Raw genomic sequence first — 26,225 nt, forward strand, 5'->3', positions numbered from 1 at the left:
AGCTCATCAACAAACTAATTTATAAACTACTTTATAAATTACAATAAACTGTTTTTATTGTTTTATCAAATATCAAATTACAATAAACTAGCTTATTTTGTAATATATATATATATATATATATATATATATATATATATATATATATATATATATATATATATATATATATATATATATATATATTAAAAAATAAATAGCTTATGAAGTTTCTTTCTTGCAAATTTATTGATCCAAATTTACGACTTAGTTTGCATTTAGGTTTTTGTCCTACTCCATGGATAATTATATTTGCAAAGGTAACAATTAAGAGATATACAGTGGTTAGGAACAATGTTTTGGTGTATGAATTTGTAAGGTCATAAGGTGTACATCCACCGCACCATGTAATATTTACTATGCAGAGGTAGCAAGTGAAAGGCATGAACACTCACTCCCCCCCCCCCCCCCCCCCCCCCCCCCCGGTATGAATTGATTCCACAACGTTTCTCTTTTTTTCATGTTTCACACTATTGTACAACATAACATCATATAGCTCCATATTTTGAGTGGAGTGATAAGAAGGTAAAGTGGAAGTGAGGAAAATAATAGCATGGTGATGAATTAGAAAGGAAAAAGTAAGGGGATGTGGCAGTGAGAAAAATAAAGTGGAAGTGAGGAAAATAATAGCATGGTGATGAATTAGCAAGGAAAAAGTAAGGGGATGTGGCAGCCGACACCCTAGCCTAAGAGCACTTGTTTTTAAAGATTATTAGGGATTAGATAACAATACATTCAATACTACAAGTATTTATATTTGTAGGTATAGCCATAATGTATTTATATCCACTTGCTTTTATATTTTGTATTTGGTATTCATACCTACTAATTACTAATTTGATGAATATATATATATATATATATATATATATATATATATATATATATATATATATATATATATATATAAATATAAAATTGCAACGAACAAGTTAATAACAAATATAAGGGTTTAACTGTCTATGGTATACGGTACGTACTATGTAGTATATGTATATGTTTTTGCCACCAATTATTAGTTAAATTCCTCATAGGAGTCTATTAAACTAACTACTCGTATCCGTCTCATATTTATTGTTAACTTTTGATTTTTTAAGTTTTTACTATTCAATTTTGACATTAGGTATTTTTATTTGTGTTATAAATTATTTGATAAAACTTATAACTATGAAAATAAATTTAAAACATTATACATTTATATATTTTGTATCAAGTATTATATACAAAAAAACAAAAGTATTTAAAATCAAAGTTGTAAAATAAAGACTCTAAAAAGTAAAAAATAGACAACAAATATGAGACAGATGTAGTATTAATTAGGGGTGTAATTCTCAACCCAACCCGTAAACCGATACGAACCCGATACAAAAATAAACAGGTTTAGGTTGAGATTTTTGACCCGCCAACTCGTTTAATTTATGGGTGCGGGTTAGGTTATGTGTTTGAGTTCGTGGTCAACCGGCCAATATATATATATATATATATATATATATATATATATATATATATATATATATATATATATATATATATATATATATTCATGAATTATTACTTATGAGCACAACATGCCCTACTCAGTCAAAAACTCAATCAATGGCTCCTTGTTACTCTAAAATACCACATACTCATCTTCGCCTTTATCTAATTACCTTACCGCCGCTCACCCACCACCTCTCATCGGCGTCACACACCACCAACCCACGGGTACAAAGCCGTAAACCACCGGCACACTTACGCTCCACCGGCCCATCAACGTTTGTTGCTCTATCCCTAAACCACCACCATCGGTGAAACCTACCCGCGAACCAATATAACTAAACAATTTATATGGGTTGGGTTGATGTTTCTGACCTGCCAACTCGTGACTCATGAAACCCAAACCCGACCCAATTTCCACCCCTACTATTAGCCAGTTTACTTTGATTTTCCTTAAAGATTTTAGGTAATGTTTCTTTTTAAGGTTATAGGCATAATGATTTAAGTACTTAACCTAAACAAGTACACACGATTGTTTCTTTTATGATTTATGACATAATGGCTTAATGGCTATTTTTTAAAAGGAAGTAAACAATTTGTTGAATTTTATATATATTAACCAAAAGTTGGCAAAAATATAAAAATATCATTTTCCTTTCTTTTCCTTCCAATTTAAAAACATAATTTTTCTTCCTTTTTTCCATATTCAACAACTAATTAATTCTTTTTTTTCTTTCTTTTCATTCCAATCTTTTTTCCAAACTTAACAACTATATATTAACCAAAAGTCAACAAAAATATAACAATCAGGGGCGGTTCTAGAGGGTTCTCGGTGTAGCATGGGCAACACCTACTTTTTCTGTCTGCAGTGGAAATTTTTTGATTTTTTACCTATTTTTCATGTATCGGCAACACTTTCATCCAGCAACACCTACTATGTATTCTTGCGTCCGTCCCTCATAACAATATAATTTTTCTTTCTTCTTTTTCTCTTCCCTTACATTTTCTTAATTTTAAAACTAGTATATCAATTTGACCTTTTCACAAAACTTTAAATCTTCTGTACAACCTAGTATCATAGGAATTAGGAGAAGCTTAGGCTCCGCATGAGATGAATGGGGTTTTGACATTATTTGGGTTTTGAACCGGTAAAATGGATAAAACACCAAAAAATGTAACCCCAAGTCAAGAGTTGGAAAATTGTTTCCTAAGTCTAGAAGAAAAAAAAGGGGGCAGTTTTGAAAAAAGCTACAAATGTGTGGCAAAACCCAACAACTAAAAACTTTACTATTCCCAATGAGCCACGGGAATATATATATATATATATATATATATATATATATATATATATATATATATATATATATATATAGTGTGTGGAATTAATGAAGTTTTTTTGAAGAGGTTCTTGCAACCATTTTTGACTTGGTACATATAAACTAGCTTATGTTTTCTAAATGTACTATAATATAATGTTTTATACTATAACCTTTTGGAGCTCACATGTATAAGCTAGGTTGTTTTTAAACTTATTGCAATATAGTGTTTGATTGTACAACAACTTAGACTTGGCAGTCTGTAACACCTCAAATTTTAAACCAAATTTTTGATTTTTAATTTCCCAAAACCAGAGTTTCACAAACCAACTCATCCAAAATCATAAGTGTCTAAAACAAACATCATCAAAAATATCAAAGTATCTCAAACTGTTCCAGTAACAAATCTCCCAGCGAGTGTGTACAATCAGACTTCGTCTTCCCGTGGTCCTCAAAAGTACTTGAAACATATAAATTAATAATTGTAAGCATGAAGCTTAGTGAGGTCCCCAAGATACCACATACAACACAACATAAATAAACAGCTATGGGTTATCAACAACCCTGGGGACTACCAACAGTCACAGTGGGCAACAGCACGCCCTATGGGCTATAGGTTATCAGCAACCCTACAGACTATTCGCAGTCACAGTCACACATAACAACATAACACAGAATAACAGTAGACCGATCTGGTCATCACAAATACCGCTATTCTACCACACATGTAAGAATAAGTGAGGAGACTCACCTGATATTGACGACAAGTAAATCTCACACCTTAACTGCTAAAACTAGACTCGCCTAATCAACGAAATAATTAACCCTAATTAATAATGAAGGTCCAAAGCTCAACTCGCGAGTCCAAATCCCAAAAATTAATCCTTTAAGGTCAAAATTCAAAGAAAGTCAACATAACACATAATAACAGTAGACCGGTCTGGTCATCACAAATACCGCTATTCTACCACACATGTAAGAATAAGTGAGGAGACTCACCTGCTATTGACGACAAGTAAATCTCACACCTTAACTGCTAGAACTAGACTCGCCTAATCAACGAAATAATTAACCCTAATTAATAATGAAGGTCCAAAGCTCAACTCGCGAGTCCAAATCCCACAAATTAATCCTTTAAGGTCAAAATTTAAAGAAAGTCAACTGCCCAACATGTACGTTGGGTGTACAGTTTCTTATGAGGGGGGTACTATACGAACATTGACCAGTCGGGGACGGAACCCGCTACGCGGGCAGTAGCCACTAGTACACCCGACGTACTCCGTTTGATTCAACTTCACCATCTTTTGTATCTTAATCTGGTAAGACATCTAACTCAACTTCATATCTAACCATCTAGCCAGTAGTACCTAGTGTGACTTAATCCATAAAGTCATCGACTTTAAGCCTTTGCATGGCTAGAAAGGACCATCCTAGTTAGTTGCTTGTATGTTGAATAATCGCTATTCTATATATGTGTTGATATATTATGTGGGTGTTGGGGGCGGGTCAGTCTCGTGTTGAAGGCCAATAGACACGGGCGGACTAGCATTATGCTAAATGTCAAAGTGCAGACTAGCTATATGCTAAAGGAAAAAAGGGCGGACCAACTTTGTGTTGAAGGCCAAGGGTGGACCAACTTTATGTTGAAGACCATTATGTGTATGCATTGTATATATATTATGGGATATGATATTTTGGGGAACTCACTAAGCTTCGTTGATTATAAATGTTTTTCAAGTACTTTATTGACTCATAAGAAGGGAAATGTTGGACTGTACACACACACATTCGGAATATGTTTCTGCATAATGTAATTGCACTCTAATAAATTTTAATAAATAAAAATGAAACATTTGGGTTTAAAATTGAGTCTTTGCAAATCAAATAAATATTAACAAATCATATATATATATATATATATATATATATATATATATATATATCCAAATGTAACAACCCAAAAACCAGGATAAAATTTTTCATTTTCATCTTTCTAAAAAAACAAGTACCATTGATATAAAATTTATTTCAAAACCATCCTAACGTATAATTGTCATATCATCAAAGTACAATATCAAAAATGCGGAAATAACGGGAGAGAATATTGTGCCATCATGTCGCGCCTTTCCCCTTAGTATCGAAAGTACCTGAAACCATAAACACAAACTGTAAGCAAATGCTTAGTGAGTTTTCGCACAATACCACATACCAACAAACAATTAATGCTATGAGCCAAATCATAGTCTTACATATAATCATTGCCGAGGGCCTAATCCTGGTCTTACATACAAGTGCCAAGGGCCAGATCCTGGTCTTTCATACAATTATCAGGGGCCAGATCCTAGTCTTACATACAATTGTCAGGGGCCGCATCCTGGTCTTTCACACACATATCACACAAATAATCTTCATACTATTACACAAAGGATGGGTCGGCTTTAGTGCCTTCGACCCATTGATACGGTGAGAAACTCACCTCAGTTTGTTTGAAACAACAAGATGCTCGACTACTAAACAGGAAGGTCCCACAGTAACACAAACAAATAACCCTAATCAGATTAGGTCATAATCCCAAATCTTGGGCCTAAGCCCTAAGTCTAAAATCCTAAAATAAGGGCTCATTTTCTTTTCCCCATAATGGGCCTATCAATTCTTAGCCCAAACGCAATAACATGATCCAAGGCCCAACTACGCCATTTAAGGCCCATTAGCATAAATCAAATTCCCACCTACTATAAACAGATCAAGTCCCAAAACCAACTAAGGACCAAATGATCCAAAAGCCCAACGATCGACCAAAATCCCACTGGGGCGTACGTGCGGCGTAAACTCAGTACGCCCGACGTACTTCGACTGCATGCAGTACGCGATGCGTACACCTGGTACGCTCGGCGTACTGATCTACTCAACACCTTTAGACATTTGGTGCTTAATCCATGCATCCACTTAATCTAACTTCCATATCTCTGTCATTAAAGGGGTCATAGGGCATAAATTTGGCAACTTTATGCCTTAGCATGTATTATGGGAGTCCAACATCCATTTTTGTTCATCAAACTCACATTAAGGACCTAGATTCATGCATAGATTCATATCATCCACCAAGATAACATTTTTATGCCTCTAACACATCATATGGACTAAGATCTAGCATTTCTAGCTTCTGGAGTTGCCTAAACTCACAAAAGAAAATCCATGGACCCAAATGAGCTCATAAACAAACCCTAACTCTAACTATCAAAAGGATCAACAAGGTATGATCTTTTTAACTTCAAAAGCTTCCTAAGATGATGTAAAGCTCAACCACGTCCAAAGATTGCTCACCAAGTTCTTCTTCTTGCAAACACACCAAAAAGGCCATTAAAGTTACTTTCAAGCTCAAAGATCACTCTCAATGGCAAACTAGGGTTTTAGGGATGTTAAAAGAAGTGGGGGTTGATAAGGGTGAGGATTCAAGGGTCATTAGTGTGTTTAAATAGGGCTCACACCCTAAAATTAGGGTTTTAGCTTAGGCTACATACCCCCCCCCCCCCCGCATACATGGCTCAGGTCCCCGATCCAGCATGCTCATGTACGCTAAGCGTACATAGATGTACACCCAACATACGAGTGGACCTTTTTCAAAAATATGCTTTGCTTCAAGGAATAAAAAGGGAAATACCTAAAATCGAGTGTTACAAATCTCCCCCACTTGAACTAGACTTCGTCCTCAAAGTCTGCTATTGTAAACAAATCCAGGTAGTGCTCCCTCATCTCGACCTCCGGCTCTCATGTCCACTCTGAGCACTTACGATGTTGCCATTGAACCTTCGCTAGATTCCACACCTTGTTACGCATAGTTTTAGTTTTCCTGTCAAGGATCGCAATCGGATTCTCCATATAGTTTAGGCACTCATCCACCTGAATATCATCCAACGAGATCACTGATGAATCATCAGCTACATATTTCCGTAACTGAGACACATGGAAAGTGTTATGGACCTGATTGAGCTCATCAGGAAGATCCAGCCGGTATGCAACCCTACCTATGAAACGACCCAAAAACACGACCCAAAATTTTTCGTTTTTTCCATATAATTAAAACCATAATATAAGTATCATAACATAAACACATGCGATGTATTCCCGAAACATAATAAAATATTGTGCGGAAAACTGTATCATACTACATCAACTCAAAATATCAAGAGACATCCCAGGATAAAAGTCATGCTGCGGTGTGTGCGATGCTGTCACCCCGAGCTCTTCCCTTTGCTTGCGGAAGTACCTGAAACCAAAACTGAAACTGTAAGCACGAAGCTTAGTGAGCTCCCCCAAACTACCACATACCATACAATAACATATAAACACATATTGGGCCTTGCCCACTGCATCGGGCCGAAGCCCGGAAACTGCATCGAACCGAAGTCCGGAACTGACTGGGACCTTGTCCCCTGCATCGGACCGAAGTCCGGAATTACTGCATCGAACCGAAGTCCGGAACTGACTGGGACCTTGTCCCCTGCATCGGACCGAAGTCCGGAACTACTGCATCGGACCGAAGTCCGGAACTGACTGCATCGGACCGAAGTCCGGAACTGACTGGGACCTTGTCCCCTGCATCGGACCGAAATCCGGAACTAACTGCATCGGACCGAAGTCCGGAACTAACTGACTGAACATGGCATGGCATAACACATCAACTAGCATAACACATATACGACATGCTACATCGGGCCGTGGCCCGTAACACATAATACTTAACACATAAAACATAGCACACAAATCCTGTTCGAACCACGAAGGCATCGAACATACTAACTGCTGCATCGGACCTAAATCTGGAAACTACTGCTAACTGAACGGGCCGGCATTGTGGCCTTAGACCCGTTCCTACTGGAAGGAAACTCACCTCGTAAACTGGCGGCTGAGTGTGGGTTTCTGAAAGCTAACGGCTGCTGCTCCTGAACCTCCTCGGCTACAAGTCCATGAACACACTCAATCAAATACTAAACACTGCACTTGGGGTAAAATGACTCTTTTACCCTAGGTCAAAGTCAACTCTCTTTTGGGCTGACTCGCCGAGTTGGCCACCCAACTCGCCGAGTCCTACTCTCACTTCCAACTCATACTCACTGCGACTCGTCGAGTCTGGCATCGACTCGACGAGTACCCTCTTGATCCAAGAACTCAGACAATCTTCATCCGACTCGCCGAGTCGTATGATCAGACTCAACGAGTTGTTCTTGATCCCAAGAAGATTGCCTTGGACTCGCCGAGTTGTATGAACAAACTCGTCGAGTCCCTCCATCACTGAGTCTACCCTCAACTCGCTGAGTCCACTCTCTAACTCACTGGGTGCACTCGACACTGCTGAAAACAAAGGAATCGGGGACTTGCGACCCGACTCGCCGAGTCGCTGCCATGCAGCTAGTTTTTACTTGATTTCTCTTGAATCCAAAGCATACAATTGATAGATCTGAGTCCAATAAGCTGTTTTACCACGTAAAGTTTCCAACTTTACGTGCACAACCTCATGAATAAGGGAAATAAGGCTAAAAGATGCATAAAATGGGTAGATCTATGGTTATCATGCAATATAACTCCAAAAAGACAGTAGATCTGGGCTCTACAACACCCCAACATTCAGATCCATAGATATTCCGACTTAATAAGACATTCATGCAAGTGCAAGGCTTGGAACAAGCATCAACTAGCTCTTAGGAGAGCTCTAATGGAAGTTTAAAGCATATAACAAGATGGAACTCCGAAAATACCTCAATTAACTCTGATTTGACCTTGGATCTTTGCACTACAACACTTCTCCTTGCTTCTTCCTTCTTCTCCTTCTTCACACCTTCACAAAATGGCACCAAAACACATATAAGCTCTTCAATGGAGGTTTGGGGCTCTATCATTGCGTTCTCAGGGTGAGGGAGGCGAGAATGGGGGCTATAAGGTGGTTTAAATAGTGGGCAAACCCGGGGATTTAGGGTTTCACCCAGACGGACGGACTCGCCGAGTCCCCGGTTCCCGCGTGCACAAAATATGCGACCCAACTCGGCGAGTCAGGCTAGAACTCGCCGAGTCCCTCTAAAAAAAACTTAGACAATTAACAATTAATTAACATACCGGGAACGGGTCGTTACAACCTACATGGGCAGTAATCCTGTATTGACCAATAAATCAGGGACCCAGCTTGCCCTGCTTCTTAAATTGGATGACACCTTTCCAAGGTGACACCTTCAACAACATAAAGTCTCCCACCTGAAACTCAAGGTCCGAATGGTGTCGGTCAGCGTAACTCTTCTGACGACTCCGTGTAACCCGAAACGTGTCCTGCACCTGCTGAATCAACTCGATGGTCTTAAGCACCACCTCGGTGCTTCCAATGACCCGATGTCCGAACTCCCCCCAACAAACCGGGGTCCTACACCTCCTTCCATACAAAATCTCGAAAGGTGGTCGATCAATACTAGCATGATAATTGTTGTTGCAGGAGAACGCTGCCAGTGGAAGGTAAGTATCCCAACTCCCCCTAAAATCCAGCATGCAAGCCCGAAGCATATCCTCGAGCGTCTGGATCATCCGCTCGCTCTGACCGTCGGTCTGAGGGTAGTATGTTGTAATGAAATACATCTTAGTTCCCAACTCCTCGTGGAACTTCCTCCAAAATCGGGAGGTGAAACGAACATCTCGGTCCGAGACCATTGATACAGGCACCCAATGCCTAATAACCACCTCTCGAACATAAATATCAGCTAGCTTCTCTGTGGATATACTCTCGGTGATCAGGATAAAATGTGCTTGTAACATCCCGAAAATCTAAACAAATTTTAACTTTTCAAAACAACCCTTTTTCTAAAGAAGTGTTTACAAAACCATCGTTTCCAAAAACATTATTTAAAATCAGATTTGTTTACAACATAGTTTTCAAAACATTCTCATCATCAGGGTTTCTTGGAAATCATAAGTCCCAAAGACGCAAGGATGTGTACGGTCATGCCTTTGCCTTGCCACGATCCACTTGTAACAACAGCAAAATTTAGGTCAAAATTTAAAATTTTATAAAACCATAATTAAGTATACTAAGTGGTAGATATCGTAACAAGGTTTTCATACATATAAAGAACACTAAAATCCGAGTTATAACGAAGAAGTTATGACCATTCTAAGTTTCCCGACAAAAACCGGCAATACGAAGTTACGTAAAAACGCAAAGTTTCAACAAAACACTTTTTGACCTTAGGTGTCTAAATGAAAGTCATAGATATCGTCAAACCGTAACCATACATGAAAAGAACGCTCAAGTCGGACATCATTTGAAGTCAATTGGGTTAAAACTTCGCAAATGGGAGTCATAAGTGATGAAATTGTAGAAATTCTAAAGAGATAAATGCGAAGATGATAAATGCGAAGGTGATAAATGCGAAGGGATGCGAAGGGTGTAAGAATGAAGATGCGAAGTATTTCACAGTAGAATGCGAATTGGGGAAGAAAACAGAAGATTTCAAATATTGTCCCTGAAGTTTCGCATTTTTGGAAATCAATACTCAACTTCGCAAATGGAAGTCATAAATGATGAAATTGTAGAAATTCTAAAGAGATAAATGCGAAGGTGATAAATGCGAAGGAGATAAATGCGAAGGGATGCGAAGGGTGTAAGAATGAAGATGCGAAGTATTGCACAGTAGAATGCGAATTGGGGAAGAAAACAGAAGATTTCAAATATTGTCCCTGAAGTTTCGCATTTTTGGAAATCAATACTCAACTTCGCAAATGGGAGTCATAAATGATGAAATTGTAGAAATTCTAAAGAGATAAATGCGAAGGTGATAAATGCGAAAGTGATAAATGCGAAGGGATGCGAAGGGTGTAAGAATGAAAATGCGAAGTGCACGAACCCAGGAACCCGTCCCATCCGACCCGCGTGCCAGCGACACGTCCCATCCGACCCGCGTGCCAGCGACACGTCCCATCCGACCCGCGTGCCAGCGACACGTCCCATCCGACCCGCGAACCCAGGAACCCGTCCCATCAGACCCGCGTACCAAGGCTGACCAGCCTCCCTATAAAAGGGCATGCGAAGGCTTCCGAAAAAGAGGCTCATTCTCTCTCATTTTTCTTGCGTTTTTCCTCATTTTCCGTGCTCGTACTACCCCGAAGCCCTGGTCACTTCGTGCAAGATCTGAAGGTCGATTTTCTCCCGAGAAATCCCGAGATTTCCGAGGAAAAATCCATTTCCCGAGACGAAACTCTGCCGTTTTTCCATCTCGCTATCTTCAAGTTGTCAAGTGAGTTCATACCCCTATAATCCACACTTTTAAATGTTTTATGAATATTTTTATATGCTTTTAAGGGGGGGAATACAAGTAAAACACACGATGATTATCGTATGTTATATAAAGTTTCGTTTTATACTTTTATCAACGGAATCATATGTGATTTATAATCATTATAAAGAAACTTTTGTGTGCAAAATGCATCACGATGATATCATATCTTTCGGTAACTGAAAAGTGTTGTTATTTATATATAAATCAAACACTCCGCGTATACTATATGTATATGTGTCCACCTTTGGTACTACAAACATACGATTATTTTAGTACTACAAACATGCGATTATTTTAGTACTACAAACATGCGATTATTTTAGTACGAAAAACATCAATATTTTGGGATACTTCTTGTTAATAAATCAATCATATGTGATTTATAACTAGTATACAAATAGATTTATTACAAGTTCAACAGTTTCACTAAACATATTACTTCAAATGACTTTCTTAAACGTGTTTACATGATTAAAGCTCGTTATCAAACTGTCTTACATACTGTAAGCTTCCTTTCAAAATCGGTTACAAAGGTGTTTTCAAACAATGGTTTTACGTGTACTTAAACTGTCTTATCAAACAAAATACTTTCAATCATTTTATAAACTGACATCAAGTCACAAATCTTTATTAGACTTTTCAACGGTTTTACAAAACTTCTTTATGCTTTTATATTATAAATTGCATGCCTCTATATGTATAGTTATATAAGAAATGTTTAAAAGACTTAGAAAGGCTATCCACCCTATTTCCTTTTCGCGCCTTGAGATGTGGTCTGGTGGGATATTGGGTATTCGTCCGAAAGTCGTTTAAATATTAGTTATATATCATGTATACATATATGGTCATAAATGTTCCCTCAGTAATTTAGCTCCGATACAAATAGATAACAATAGTGTATAAACCTACTTGGTCGCTCATCAATTACATTCTAGTAAACTATTATAGGAATAGTTTAAAGTAAGCAAAACATGTTCACTACTACAAGAAATTACACCAGAGTCAGTTCATTCATGAGTCCAAACTACATGTTATATGAAGGAATTCTCTTACTTGAATACTTATACATGAATACTTGTACATGAATACTCTTACTTGAATACTTATACATGAATACTTTTACATAGACATTATATGGCAATTTAATATTACATGTTATATGTCTAGATATGGTTATATCGTTCGCCTTTCTATCCTTACCTTGTGATTCAATCACAACATCGACGAGGAAGACTGGGACTTTATCTCCTAGTACCACATCATACTTTGAGGGACTAACCATTCCGAAAACCACTGCTAGCTACAGAGGTAAATGAACAATCTACGGATGTTCTAGGTTGATACCATCGTGGGTATACATAAGGGACTAACTATTCCTACACCCGGCTGTTAGCAACAGAGGTAAATGAGCACTCTACGGATGTTCTAAGTTGATACCATTTCAGGTATACTACAGGGGCTCCTAATATGAGATAAACAAGGAAAAACCATCACATTTTCAAAGAGATACGTACTGTCAAAATAGTCAGGTCTAGGTAAAAGACTACTTTCATACTAGTAGGAAATATGGGATTTTCTAGAGCTTTTCATACTTATACTAAATGTTTCATCATTCATTTACTAGTCTTTCATATCAACTAATCAAAGTAATGACATTAAATACTTATGAACTCACCAGCTTAAATGCTGATAAACTCTTTCAAAATAACTTGTATTCTCAGGTTACAAATAAACAGGTGTCAATACAAGGTTTAGAGAAGATGGAACACTCAAGACTCGTCTTTTATTTTGATAAGTTATTATCATATCTTGTACAATGAAAGAGAACACTTGTAATTAAAATGTTTATATTTAATGCAATGGATGATGTTGTTTGCTTATTTACAATTACTGTGTTGTGATACTACACATGACGTCCTCCGCCCCAGAATGTTTCCGCCATTCTTGGTTTTGGGGTGTGACAGATTGGTATCAGAGCATTGTTTATAGTGAATTAAGTATATCAACCCATAAAAGATATACTAACTATAAATACATAAGGGATTAAAAATACTCTGACCAAGAGTCTATACTTTAAATAGTAAAATATTTAAGTAGGTATACGTGCTGCATTCATACTAAAATCAGTGTCACTAGGACAATACAAAAGAATTACGATTGTTGGACAACACAAGTAGGCTTAGAGACATATGGTCAAAACTGGGAAGATATAGCCTGATCGCCTATATTATCCGAGAGTTGACTAGCATGTGCCTAAGTTTAAGTGTGTGGTTGCAACAATGCTAAAATCTTACCAACCCTACCACAAAGAGAACAATAGAACCTAACAATAAATTTAAAAATACTATAGGTGTATTTTGGTGTTACTATGAGTACTTTATACTTGAGAATTAAAACGGGATCTTCATTACTAAGTTGATAGTTGCTAAGTGGATACACTAAGGCTGCATGTAATTAGGATGTTATAGACTTAGAATCTATGATAATTTTGCCTTACCCCTATTCTGTGTGAATTTGGAATTAAGGTTACTTATTCGGAGGTCTATCATATTTAGATTACACATAGCTGGTATGCACTTCACAAATAGCGATGTAACTGATGAAGGTTTTCTACATAATTATCTAGATAGTTCGTCTAATAATTATCCACTTACCCTAAATTCTCGCATAGAAATCACAGTTGGACTCCATCCCCTTTGACAACCAGTATCTTTCAAATGAAGTTATAGCTGGTTGGTTTGGAGAAGAACCATAGAACGATCATCCTATGGGATGACCACCGTGATGAAGGCTTTTCTTACGATGCTAAATCCGAACTAGAGTTTGAGAACCTACCCCGAGCAGCTCCCTTTCCAATTCCTAACCCTCGTCCGACTCTTCATGGCCCGACGCCTGATTCGGTGGAATGCTTGGGAACATGGAGCCAATAACAAGATCAGCCCATGCCAGTTATTGGCGACCGAAACTTTTACGACCTGAGCAATGGGGACTCAGCAAGTGGAACCTTGCCAATCATGGGTAGCAGAGTGGCCCAAAATGAGATTCAAGGCAGGTCAGACCAACATCAGATTGCCGAAGTTGTCACCGATGCGAGAATGCATACCCTCCACATCATTCATCTAGAAGATGCTCACGAGAGATCAGAGAGAAACCATGAAACCCTACTGCAAGCACTGACTGAGTCACGAGCCGAAGTCATAGAGCTTCAAGTTCGCCAGATGGTGTGCGAAAGACACCTACTTGACATGGAAAGTCAATTGGTTGAACTAAGAGTTCACCAGAGAGATGACCGTCGCCGTAGTAGACGCTTTACTTTATTTCCCTTGTAAAAAGAAATCGTGTTTTTTTTCTATTTATGGCCGATGTGGCATTTTCTATGAAGTTATCTTGTTCCGTAAGTACTTTAGTTAGGTCTTTATGCTGTCAGGAACTATCTTCTATGGATATGATGTAAGACCTTTACAAGGTCATTTTCCCGAATCTTTAACATCGTGAATATCAAAGATATTGATAGCCGACTAACTTTTGGCATCATTCCTCATCCAAGTACTTTTATCTTACTTTCATTGGAATCTATCTGAATCATACTTTAGTCAAGTCATTGGACTAAGGTAATTTATTTCAAGAGACACTTCCAAGTCTCTTTCAGTGGTTGGATTTTGTTATTCACCAACCCACGATACCTCAACTTGTACAACAAACGTCTTGAGAACATTCTACGAACTTACCTCTATTCATTACTAGGACTGCATCATAGGGATGTAGGTCAAACCTTCGCGAACATACTTTCATTCATTACTAGGACTGCATCATAGGGATGTAGGTCAAACCTTCGCGAACATACTTTCATTCATTACTAGGACTGCATCATAGGGATGTAGGTCAAACCTTCGCGAACATACTTTCATTCATTACTAGGACTGCATCATAGGGATGTAGGTCAAACCTTCGCGAACATACTTTCATTCATTACTAGGACTGCATCATAGGGATGTAGGTCAAACCTTCGCGAACATACTTTCATTCATTACTAGGACTGCATCATAGGGATGTAGGTCAAACCTTCGCGAACATACTTTCATTCATTACTAGGACTGCATCATAGGGATGTAGGTCAAACCTTCGCGAACATACTTTCATTCTGTACTAGGACTGCATCATAGAGATGTAGGTCAAACTTTTGAGAACATCGTGGTACTCTTAACATGAACAATCTAAGTACATCAGGGTCAACCAGAATCGCTTACAAATCTTTACTCTTTTATGTTACAGAATCATGTCGCCAAAGAAAAACGAGCAACCCATCAACCAAGCACCAACCCTCCAGATCGATGCAACTACCGTTCAAGCTGCAGTCTCGGCTGCTGTGTCAGCTTTTCTGACCCACCTTCATGCTAACAATGCGAATGGTAGCGGGATTAGTAACAACAGTTCCAATCCAAGTAACAATCAAGTACCACAGCGAACGACAAGCTACCATGACACCCCAATTTCCAAGACAAAGAGAAACAAACGAAAGTTTTGGGATAGAATGAAGGGCAAATCGCGTAAAGGGACGAACAAGAAACAACCACGAGTAACGACCTTCACAACTACGACATCTATACCTCCTACTACAATCCCTTCAGAAACACCAGTTGTCCCTAACCCAGCCCGACAATATGCTGGAAACCTCCCAAATTGCGTCAAATGTAATTTTCACCACTTTGGGCCTTGTCGGGGGAAGCAGTGCTCAAACTACAACAAAAAGAGGCACACCAAACGTTACCGCAAGAGTCTATCAAAACCGATCAACAAACCGCCCAACGCCGATGGAAATCCGACTTGCCATCACTGTGGTGAGTATGGGCACTATAAGAGAGATTGCCCGAAAAAGGAAAGAACCTACGTTCCCATAACTCCTACCCGACGTTTCACTTCCACCACCAATGTGGGTACTGTCCATATATGTCACCAATGCGGTGAAATTGGACACCTCCAGAAGGATTGCCCGATAACGCGGAACTCTGGCGCAGACGGGAAGATTCTCAGAATCACAGCTGCAGGAGAGCCTGCTCAGGAACCACGTTAATGTAATTAAGGCGTTTCGTTGTAACAGACGTATGAACTATCTAGGACTAGTGCAACTAGAGTCTTACCTTTTGCGAGATCCTGTCTGTAAAGGAATTCTCGTGCTGAGTATACTTGTCTTTTGTAGTATATCTTATTCGCAGCAATAGTCTAGTGGTAAACCTAAAGTACTGTAACTCTGTTCGTGGTTGCACGGTTATGTTTTGTCTGTAAACGTCTTATGTTTAATTCTAATGTCTATAAAGTTTTTGTATGATTCCGACATTATCATACAATCAGATTCCATTTGATCGACGCGAAAACAACTTCACACATACGTCCCTATCTTCTAGATCACTTTTCCAGCGAAGCCGTCATATCAGAACGCCGAAGTACTCATTCCAGGAGTACCTCTTAGTTATTGTTTCTCATCCTTTCCGAAGAAAAATTCAACAAACCGCCCCGAATTACCACTCGTACAACATGTCAAGTTCAATCCAAAGACCCATACGGTTGATCTATTGTTGAAGAATGTATACATAAGGGTAGTATATAATCAAGGTTCTACAGGTTTAGAATTGATGATTCCACTCTAACTTCTTTTCCTCGTTGGGATGTGAGCTTAAAGAAGAATCATTTATTCGACTACCTTTTCAATCTTAATTATATACGACTCGTATACGCAAAACTGAAATTGATGAACCAGGTATGAGTTCTAAGATGAACTTCAAGATGGAGACTACTTAAGAAGACTACGAGTGATCATGCTGCCATGCGAGTAAACTTAGAAGCCCAATGCGTATCCTTTCTGTCGATTGGGACAAGAAAGTCAGATAGAACAAAAGTACCTACCATTTTTCCTTAGGTCATGAGCAATCATACTTTAGTTTAGATCTTCACGTCACCTAATCAACCACAAGGTTTTGACTTCATAATCAGTACGAATTGGTTTTGTTCTTATACAAGAGGAAAGGTCACTACCTATACCTCAAAACAACTTAAGACACAGGGAGCTAACTATACAACACATGATCTTGAGTCAGGAGCAATGATAATCGCTCTGAAGATCTGGAGGCACTACTTGTAGGGTACAAGGTGTACTAATTTCACAGTCCACAAAACATCCAACATACATTCGACCAAGAAGAGTTTTAACACTAGTAAGGCAAACGAAAGAAACAAAGTCGTTCCCCGATAGTGAAATGTTCACTGGAAGGCCATGCGAGGATTTGAATTCACTTAGGAACAGAAAGATCAAATTAAACTTCAAATCCGTAGCGTAGTATCAATTCTACTTAAACTCTAATTTCGGGACGAAATTCTCTCTAACGAGGGGATAATGTAACAACAGCAAAATTTAGGTCAAAATTTAAAATTTTATAAAACCATAATTAAGTATACTAAGTGGTAGATATCGTAACAAGGTTTTCATACATATAAAGAACACTAAAATCCGAGTTATAACGAAGAAGTTATGACCATTCTAAGTTTCCCGACAAAAACCGGCAATACGAAGTTACGTAAAAACGCAAAGTTTCAACAAAACACTTTTTGACCTTAGGTGTCTAAATGAAAGTCATAGATATCGTCAAACCGTAACCATACATGAAAAGAACGCTCAAGTCGGACATCATTTGAAGTCAATTGGGTTAAAACTTCGCAAATGGGAGTCATAAGTGATGAAATTGTAGAAATTCTAAAGAGATAAATGCGAAGATGATAAATGCGAAGGTGATAAATGCGAAGGGATGCGAAGGGTGTAAGAATGAAGATGCGAAGTATTTCACAGTAGAATGCGAATTGGGGAAGAAAACAGAAGATTTCAAATATTGTCCCTGAAGTTTCGCATTTTTGGAAATCAATACTCAACTTCGCAAATGGAAGTCATAAATGATGAAATTGTAGAAATTCTAAAGAGATAAATGCGAAGGTGATAAATGCGAAGGAGATAAATGCGAAGGGATGCGAAGGGTGTAAGAATGAAGATGCGAAGTATTGCACAGTAGAATGCGAATTGGGGAAGAAAACAGAAGATTTCAAATATTGTCCCTGAAGTTTCGCATTTTTGGAAATCAATACTCAACTTCGCAAATGGGAGTCATAAATGATGAAATTGTAGAAATTCTAAAGAGATAAATGCGAAGGTGATAAATGCGAAAGTGATAAATGCGAAGGGATGCGAAGGGTGTAAGAATGAAAATGCGAAGTGCACGAACCCAGGAACCCGTCCCATCCGACCCGCGTGCCAGCGACACGTCCCATCCGACCCGCGTGCCAGCGACACGTCCCATCCGACCCGCGTGCCAGCGACACGTCCCATCCGACCCGCGAACCCAGGAACCCGTCCCATCAGACCCGCGTACCAAGGCTGACCAGCCTCCCTATAAAAGGGCATGCGAAGGCTTCCGAAAAAGAGGCTCATTCTCTCTCATTTTTCTTGCGTTTTTCCTCATTTTCCGTGCTCGTACTACCCCGAAGCCCTGGTCACTTCGTGCAAGATCTGAAGGTCGATTTTCTCCCGAGAAATCCCGAGATTTCCGAGGAAAAATCCATTTCCCGAGACGAAACTCTGCCGTTTTTCCATCTCGCTATCTTCAAGTTGTCAAGTGAGTTCATACCCCTATAATCCACACTTTTAAATGTTTTATGAATATTTTTATATGCTTTTAAGGGGGGGAATACAAGTAAAACACACGATGATTATCGTATGTTATATAAAGTTTCGTTTTATACTTTTATCAACGGAATCATATGTGATTTATAATCATTATAAAGAAACTTTTGTGTGCAAAATGCATCACGATGATATCATATCTTTCGGTAACTGAAAAGTGTTGTTATTTATATATAAATCAAACACTCCGCGTATACTATATGTATATGTGTCCACCTTTGGTACTACAAACATACGATTATTTTAGTACTACAAACATGCGATTATTTTAGTACTACAAACATGCGATTATTTTAGTACGAAAAACATCAATATTTTGGGATACTTCTTGTTAATAAATCAATCATATGTGATTTATAACTAGTATACAAATAGATTTATTACAAGTTCAACAGTTTCACTAAACATATTACTTCAAATGACTTTCTTAAACGTGTTTACATGATTAAAGCTCGTTATCAAACTGTCTTACATACTGTAAGCTTCCTTTCAAAATCGGTTACAAAGGTGTTTTCAAACAATGGTTTTACGTGTACTTAAACTGTCTTATCAAACAAAATACTTTCAATCATTTTATAAACTGACATCAAGTCACAAATCTTTATTAGACTTTTCAACGGTTTTACAAAACTTCTTTATGCTTTTATATTATAAATTGCATGCCTCTATATGTATAGTTATATAAGAAATGTTTAAAAGACTTAGAAAGGCTATCCACCCTATTTCCTTTTCGCGCCTTGAGATGTGGTCTGGTGGGATATTGGGTATTCGTCCGAAAGTCGTTTAAATATTAGTTATATATCATGTATACATATATGGTCATAAATGTTCCCTCAGTAATTTAGCTCCGATACAAATAGATAACAATAGTGTATAAACCTACTTGGTCGCTCATCAATTACATTCTAGTAAACTATTATAGGAATAGTTTAAAGTAAGCAAAACATGTTCACTACTACAAGAAATTACACCAGAGTCAGTTCATTCATGAGTCCAAACTACATGTTATATGAAGGAATTCTCTTACTTGAATACTTATACATGAATACTTGTACATGAATACTCTTACTTGAATACTTATACATGAATACTTTTACATAGACATTATATGGCAATTTAATATTACATGTTATATGTCTAGATATGGTTATATCGTTCGCCTTTCTATCCTTACCTTGTGATTCAATCACAACATCGACGAGGAAGACTGGGACTTTATCTCCTAGTACCACATCATACTTTGAGGGACTAACCATTCCGAAAACCACTGCTAGCTACAGAGGTAAATGAACAATCTACGGATGTTCTAGGTTGATACCATCGTGGGTATACATAAGGGACTAACTATTCCTACACCCGGCTGTTAGCAACAGAGGTAAATGAGCACTCTACGGATGTTCTAAGTTGATACCATTTCAGGTATACTACAGGGGCTCCTAATATGAGATAAACAAGGAAAAACCATCACATTTTCAAAGAGATACGTACTGTCAAAATAGTCAGGTCTAGGTAAAAGACTACTTTCATACTAGTAGGAAATATGGGATTTTCTAGAGCTTTTCATACTTATACTAAATGTTTCATCATTCATTTACTAGTCTTTCATATCAACTAATCAAAGTAATGACATTAAATACTTATGAACTCACCAGCTTAAATGCTGATAAACTCTTTCAAAATAACTTGTATTCTCAGGTTACAAATAAACAGGTGTCAATACAAGGTTTAGAGAAGATGGAACACTCAAGACTCGTCTTTTATTTTGATAAGTTATTATCATATCTTGTACAATGAAAGAGAACACTTGTAATTAAAATGTTTATATTTAATGCAATGGATGATGTTGTTTGCTTATTTACAATTACTGTGTTGTGATACTACACATGACGTCCTCCGCCCCAGAATGTTTCCGCCATTCTTGGTTTTGGGGTGTGACACCACTGGAGTACCTAAAACCATAAAACAAAACTATAAGCATGAGCTTAGTGAGATCCCCCAAAATACCAGCACACATATCCATCCAAATAGAAAAATCTCAAACACAATCCAAAATACCCTTAAGTCAAACTTGGTCAACCTTGATCAAAGTCAAAGTCAACACCCAGCCGAGCCAATCTGACCGACCCTACTCAGCCATGTATGTTGGTCGTACTCTTCTATATGCAGGGCATACTCGGTGATTGACCATGATACGGGGTGATGACCACATACGCACATCGTACCACTTGGTACTCCCAACGTATGCACCATGTTGAACCCTTTTTTCCATTAAGAGCTTAATACTCCACATCTTTATGTCCAAAGTCATATCCAAGGCTAAAATACCCTCACGGGTCATAAAGTTTCCAACTTTATGACTTCGCATGTCCGTTAAGTGCTTAAAACACAAACCCTCAACATCTTAATGCATTAAGACCCTCAATAGCATGCATGGAGTGAAACTAACCCTCAAGACCACATTTTTATGACTTAAGACCAATCTTAAGGTCTGAAAGGATGACTTATAGGGTTAAGAACATGCTATGCTCCAGAATCACCATATTTTGGCCAAAAAGAACATAAAATCAAGTCCAAAACAGGATCTAATTAGAACTTCACCAAGTTCAGAACTTTATACCTCCAAGTAATGCTAAAAGATGATGTGGTGCTGGATCTAAGGTGATTCACTCCTCTAAGATGGTCTCTACTTCCTTCTCTCTTCTTCAAAGGAACAAAACACCCACAAACAAGCTCTAAATTTCTCTCAAGGAGGGTTAGGGTTTGCAAAGACGTTTTAAGAGGATGGAGGTTGATGAAAAGAACCAGGGTTGAGAGTTAATGAAGAATAAATAGGGTCTAAACCCTAAATGTTAGGGTTTGAGACTTCACCCCGTACACCTAACGTACGCAAAATGTATGCTCAACGTACGTGGCTCCGCCCCACAAATCCAAAAGTGGAAATATTAGCCCCTCCCAACCACAAGAATTACATTATAAGGACCAAAATGCAATAAATCTCAATATAAGGGTCAAAAGTGAAAGTACCTCTAAATAAGATGTTACACTTTGCTTCTATTTTCAAATCTATACCAATTTAGTTATGAGCTTAGACACCTTAATACAACATGATGAACTAAGTCGAAATGAGCCATTAATTCAAGTATAGTCTGCTCAAATGGGAATTTCTTGTAAATTACCCGATTTGATACGAAAAGCACAATTAGAGGTTGAAGACCTGAGAGGATGAAAAGCAAGAAAATAAAGGGATATATCTCCAGATTAAAAGATTATACAAGAGGTTTGAAAAGTTTTATGGGGCGAATTTAGGTCCCTAACTTCAATTATGTATGGAAGATGTTATTACATGATGCATATTGCACTCAATATTTGGTTTACCATGAAAGTCCAAAAAATTACCATACTTTAAAATCTATGCACTAGTGGTCGGGAATGAAAAGAGAAGTGAGAAGTATGTGGAAGAATGTTTAACATGTTTACAAGTGAAGTCAAATCACTAAGAGCCTTATGATAAAGTACAACCATTACTGATTCCAAAAAGAAAATGGGATGACATTACTATGGACTACATTACGAAGTTGCCCCGAACCTTGAACGGATATGAATCCATTTGGGTTGTAGTTCATTGGATAAATAAATTAGCCTAATTCTTATCAATAAGAGAAAGTTATACTATTGAGAAATTAGCTAAAATGTATATCAATGAAGTAATAAGGCGACATGGAGTTCCTACCTCTTTTGTGTCAAACAGAGATAGTAGATTTACATCGAGATTTTGGCAAAGCTTCCAATGATGTTTGTAATATAGTAATAGTGTAAAATATGTAGGTATATGTGGTAAAGGGTAGACAATATGCTAAAAAAAGTGTTTATACAAAAAGGGTATGTTGTTCATTTAGAGTAAATTGTGAATTTTAATAACTTTCTAAGTGTATAATAGATGAGTGATATGATTCTGGAGTGTAAATAAGTTCTTAATGAAAAGGACTTAATGCAATAAGAGTGGGAAATTATAGAAAAGGGTAAAATAGGAAAATTCTAAGGAATTTGTGAACTTCTAGTAACCACGACGTGGTAAGGGTAGTGCCATAACGTGTTCCTAAAGCGGTAATTTGGTTGACATAAAGTCAATAGTAAGGGCAATGTACTTTGAAACACCACGATGTGGTGTGTAACGTCCCAAAAACAATACCATAAAATTTTTCATTTTTAAGTTAATAAATTGTTAATACATATCATTTCCGTGAAACCAAAGTGGTCTAGATTTATCAAAACATTATCAAATCAGAGTAAAACACCAGAATGTGGAAATATATGGTGTGTGCTCTGTAATCATCCCGAGCTCTTCCTTTTGAAAATCGATGTACGTGAAACATAAACTGAAAACCGTAAGCACAAAACTTAGTGAGTTCTCCAAGTTACCACATACCATACATACACAAATCACATAGTGGGGCCCCACCCTCCCTCGGGCCTCGCCCGATCTCGAGTCCCACTCGGCCTTAGGCCCCGCCCGACATCGAGTCCCGCTCGGATTATAGATCTGTCAATCACCAGGCCTTGCCCGACTTTGGGCCCTGCCCGATACACACATAATCATATAACCATATAAACATATAAACAAATAATCTTACTATCACATGCAATAATCACAAAGACTATAGCATTTCCTACAACCATCGAGCCTCGCCCAACATCGAGCCTCGCTTGTTAAGCTTAAAATTGGATACTAATAACTTAGCATAAAATCTACTCATCAGGCTTCGCCTGGCAGCGGTACTTGCCCAATAAGCATATCAAATACTCTAGTGAAGACATATAATATCATAAACCATAGCATACGTTCCAGTCATCGGGCCTCGCCCAACATCGAGCCCCGCCCGACATCGAGCCCCGCCCGATATACATAACAACCCATAACACATGAAAGAGTCACACAAACTCCCTATATCTTATCATAACAATAAGGGCCGATATATCTTATTATAACAATAAGGGTCGACATTGGTGCCTTTAACCCGTTAAACCCAGTGAGGAGACTCACCTCGCACTGCCGAAACACACAGACGATCCCTGGCTGTTGGCTGATGGATTCCCCTAACTGTCAAAATCAAAAATAACACCCGATCAACATTTGGGTTCCAATCCATATTCATAAATCCATTACTAGGTTAAACAACCAATTTACCCCTCACCTCTTTTGGAACAAGACCTAGGCCCAAAACTAATAACCCAAAAGGCCCAAAAGCCAAATAATCAACAAGGCCCAATTATGGCCCAATTTTCCAAATTGGGCCCAAACTCCTTACATGGGCCTTACCCTAAAGCCTGACTAATTTTCCTAGTCCAAAACACTTGTACTCAGATGTCCCATTGAGAACTCAAACACCCAAGCCCAAAAAAAATCCCAACATGAAGCCCAAAAGCCAAAATCCTCCTGATTGAGTACGTGGGGCGTATTCAGCTGTACGTTAAGCGTACATGCAATTTGGCTTGTATGCTGTGCGTATAGACTTGTACGCCTAACGTACCTATCCATTAAGTCACAAATTCCATTAAGTGCTTAATGCTCAAGATCAGGAGTCCAAACACATATCTAATCTTAAAGAACGTCAAGACCCATATAGTCATTAACTTGATGACTTTGCATGCCTCAAAAGAACCCAACATCAACTTAAAGCATTAAACTTTCACCAAATAGACACCATCTCATACGTGAGGGATTCCAAACCCTAAAGGAGGAAACTTTATGCATCTAGAACCTTAGAAACACCAAGAGTGGCAACTCATAGCTCCTGGAGTGGTACCAAACCACTAGATCTCATTCTTAGGACCAAAATGAACCAAAAACTCATACCACATAGATATAAGCTAACAATGAACAAGATCAAAGCTTTTTACCTTAAACAAGCTGGAAATGAAGCACCTAATCCAGATCCACAAGCTCTTCCTTGATCCACAACCTTACACTAAACTCCATCTTCTTGGAAATGACCCAAAAACACCAAAATGCACAACATGAGCTCAAAATCACAACCATGGAGGCTTAGAGACGATTTCTAGGGTTTTGGGGACTTGGAGGCTGGTAAAGGATCCAACCAAAAAGAATCAACGAGATTATATAGGGTTCACATCCAAAAATTAGGGTTTTCCTTTAACCCTCGTACGCCCCGTGTACTCCTCGTACGCCCAACTTACGAGGTCCCGTAACCCCGATCTGACCCTCTCAATACGCTAAGCATACAAAACATTACGCCCAGCGTAACACCCTTCTCATCAGTACGATGCGCGTACTCCCTAGGTACGCCCCGCATACTAGGGTTTCCTCTTAAACCCTTAATCACTCCAAAGGCCATAACTTCTTCGTTATAAATCCGATTCCGACGATACGTATATCCATGAAAAGGTAATGAGAAGCTCTAGGCTTTAGTCAACCCATACATGCCTTACCATATCCCGAGCAAACATCCATTTTCCATATGGACCAAATGCATATGGACTTTAATAGTTGTACTGAATCAATATGTTTTGAAAAACCATATAATTTATAAATAATCATTAAATATTAAATAATTTTTTTAAATAACAAGATAAATATATAATAGTCTTCTTACATCCATTATGGATATTTTTTTCAACAAAAGCAAATCATACCAACGAAAAATGTTTAAAAAATTCACAAAAAACCCAATAATTAATTTTTGATATATTATAGGGACCAATTATGTAATTTAGTCGACCTGGTGTGGCAGTTGGTCACAAAAGATTATCAACCACACACTTGTGTTTTCATAACGACACTATCTCATTAAAGTCTATTCAATGAGGTAATATAATTACAAAATTATATATAAGGATATTGTTTAAATATATAATAATAGTCAAGTTTCATAAAAGCCTTTGTATCTTAGTTTTCGTTCTTTTCCTTTTAGCTTTCACTATTTAAATATTTTCTTTCGGTTTAAACGTTACTGCTGCGTACATACAACGTTTTTTTAGATAAAAAACAAATTCTTAATGATTAAACCGGAAAACTATAAATTCTGTAAAAATCAATGCAGCTTGAAATTTATTGAATTTTCTTTTTAATAATATTATCATTAAAAGTTTGATTAAATAAAACCAACTTTAACTTGAAAAAAAATATGTTCCATTTGTTTTCTTGCAATTCGTTGCCGGAAAAAAAAAAAAAAAAAAAAAAAAAACTCACAACAGCTTTTGTAAGAAAAGAAAACAGTGATTTGGTTAAATAAAAGCAAAAATAACCAGATACAGTAAATTTTATGAAATTTATAATTTTAAAATACAATTTATTTTGTCTGTATATATTATTGATGGGACAAATTAAACGAATAA

This window comes from Lactuca saligna, chromosome 4, assembly GCF_052625555.1.
Source record: "Lactuca saligna cultivar CGN05327 chromosome 4, ASM5262555v1, whole genome shotgun sequence".
Classification (NCBI taxonomy): Eukaryota; Viridiplantae; Streptophyta; class Magnoliopsida; order Asterales; family Asteraceae; genus Lactuca; species Lactuca saligna.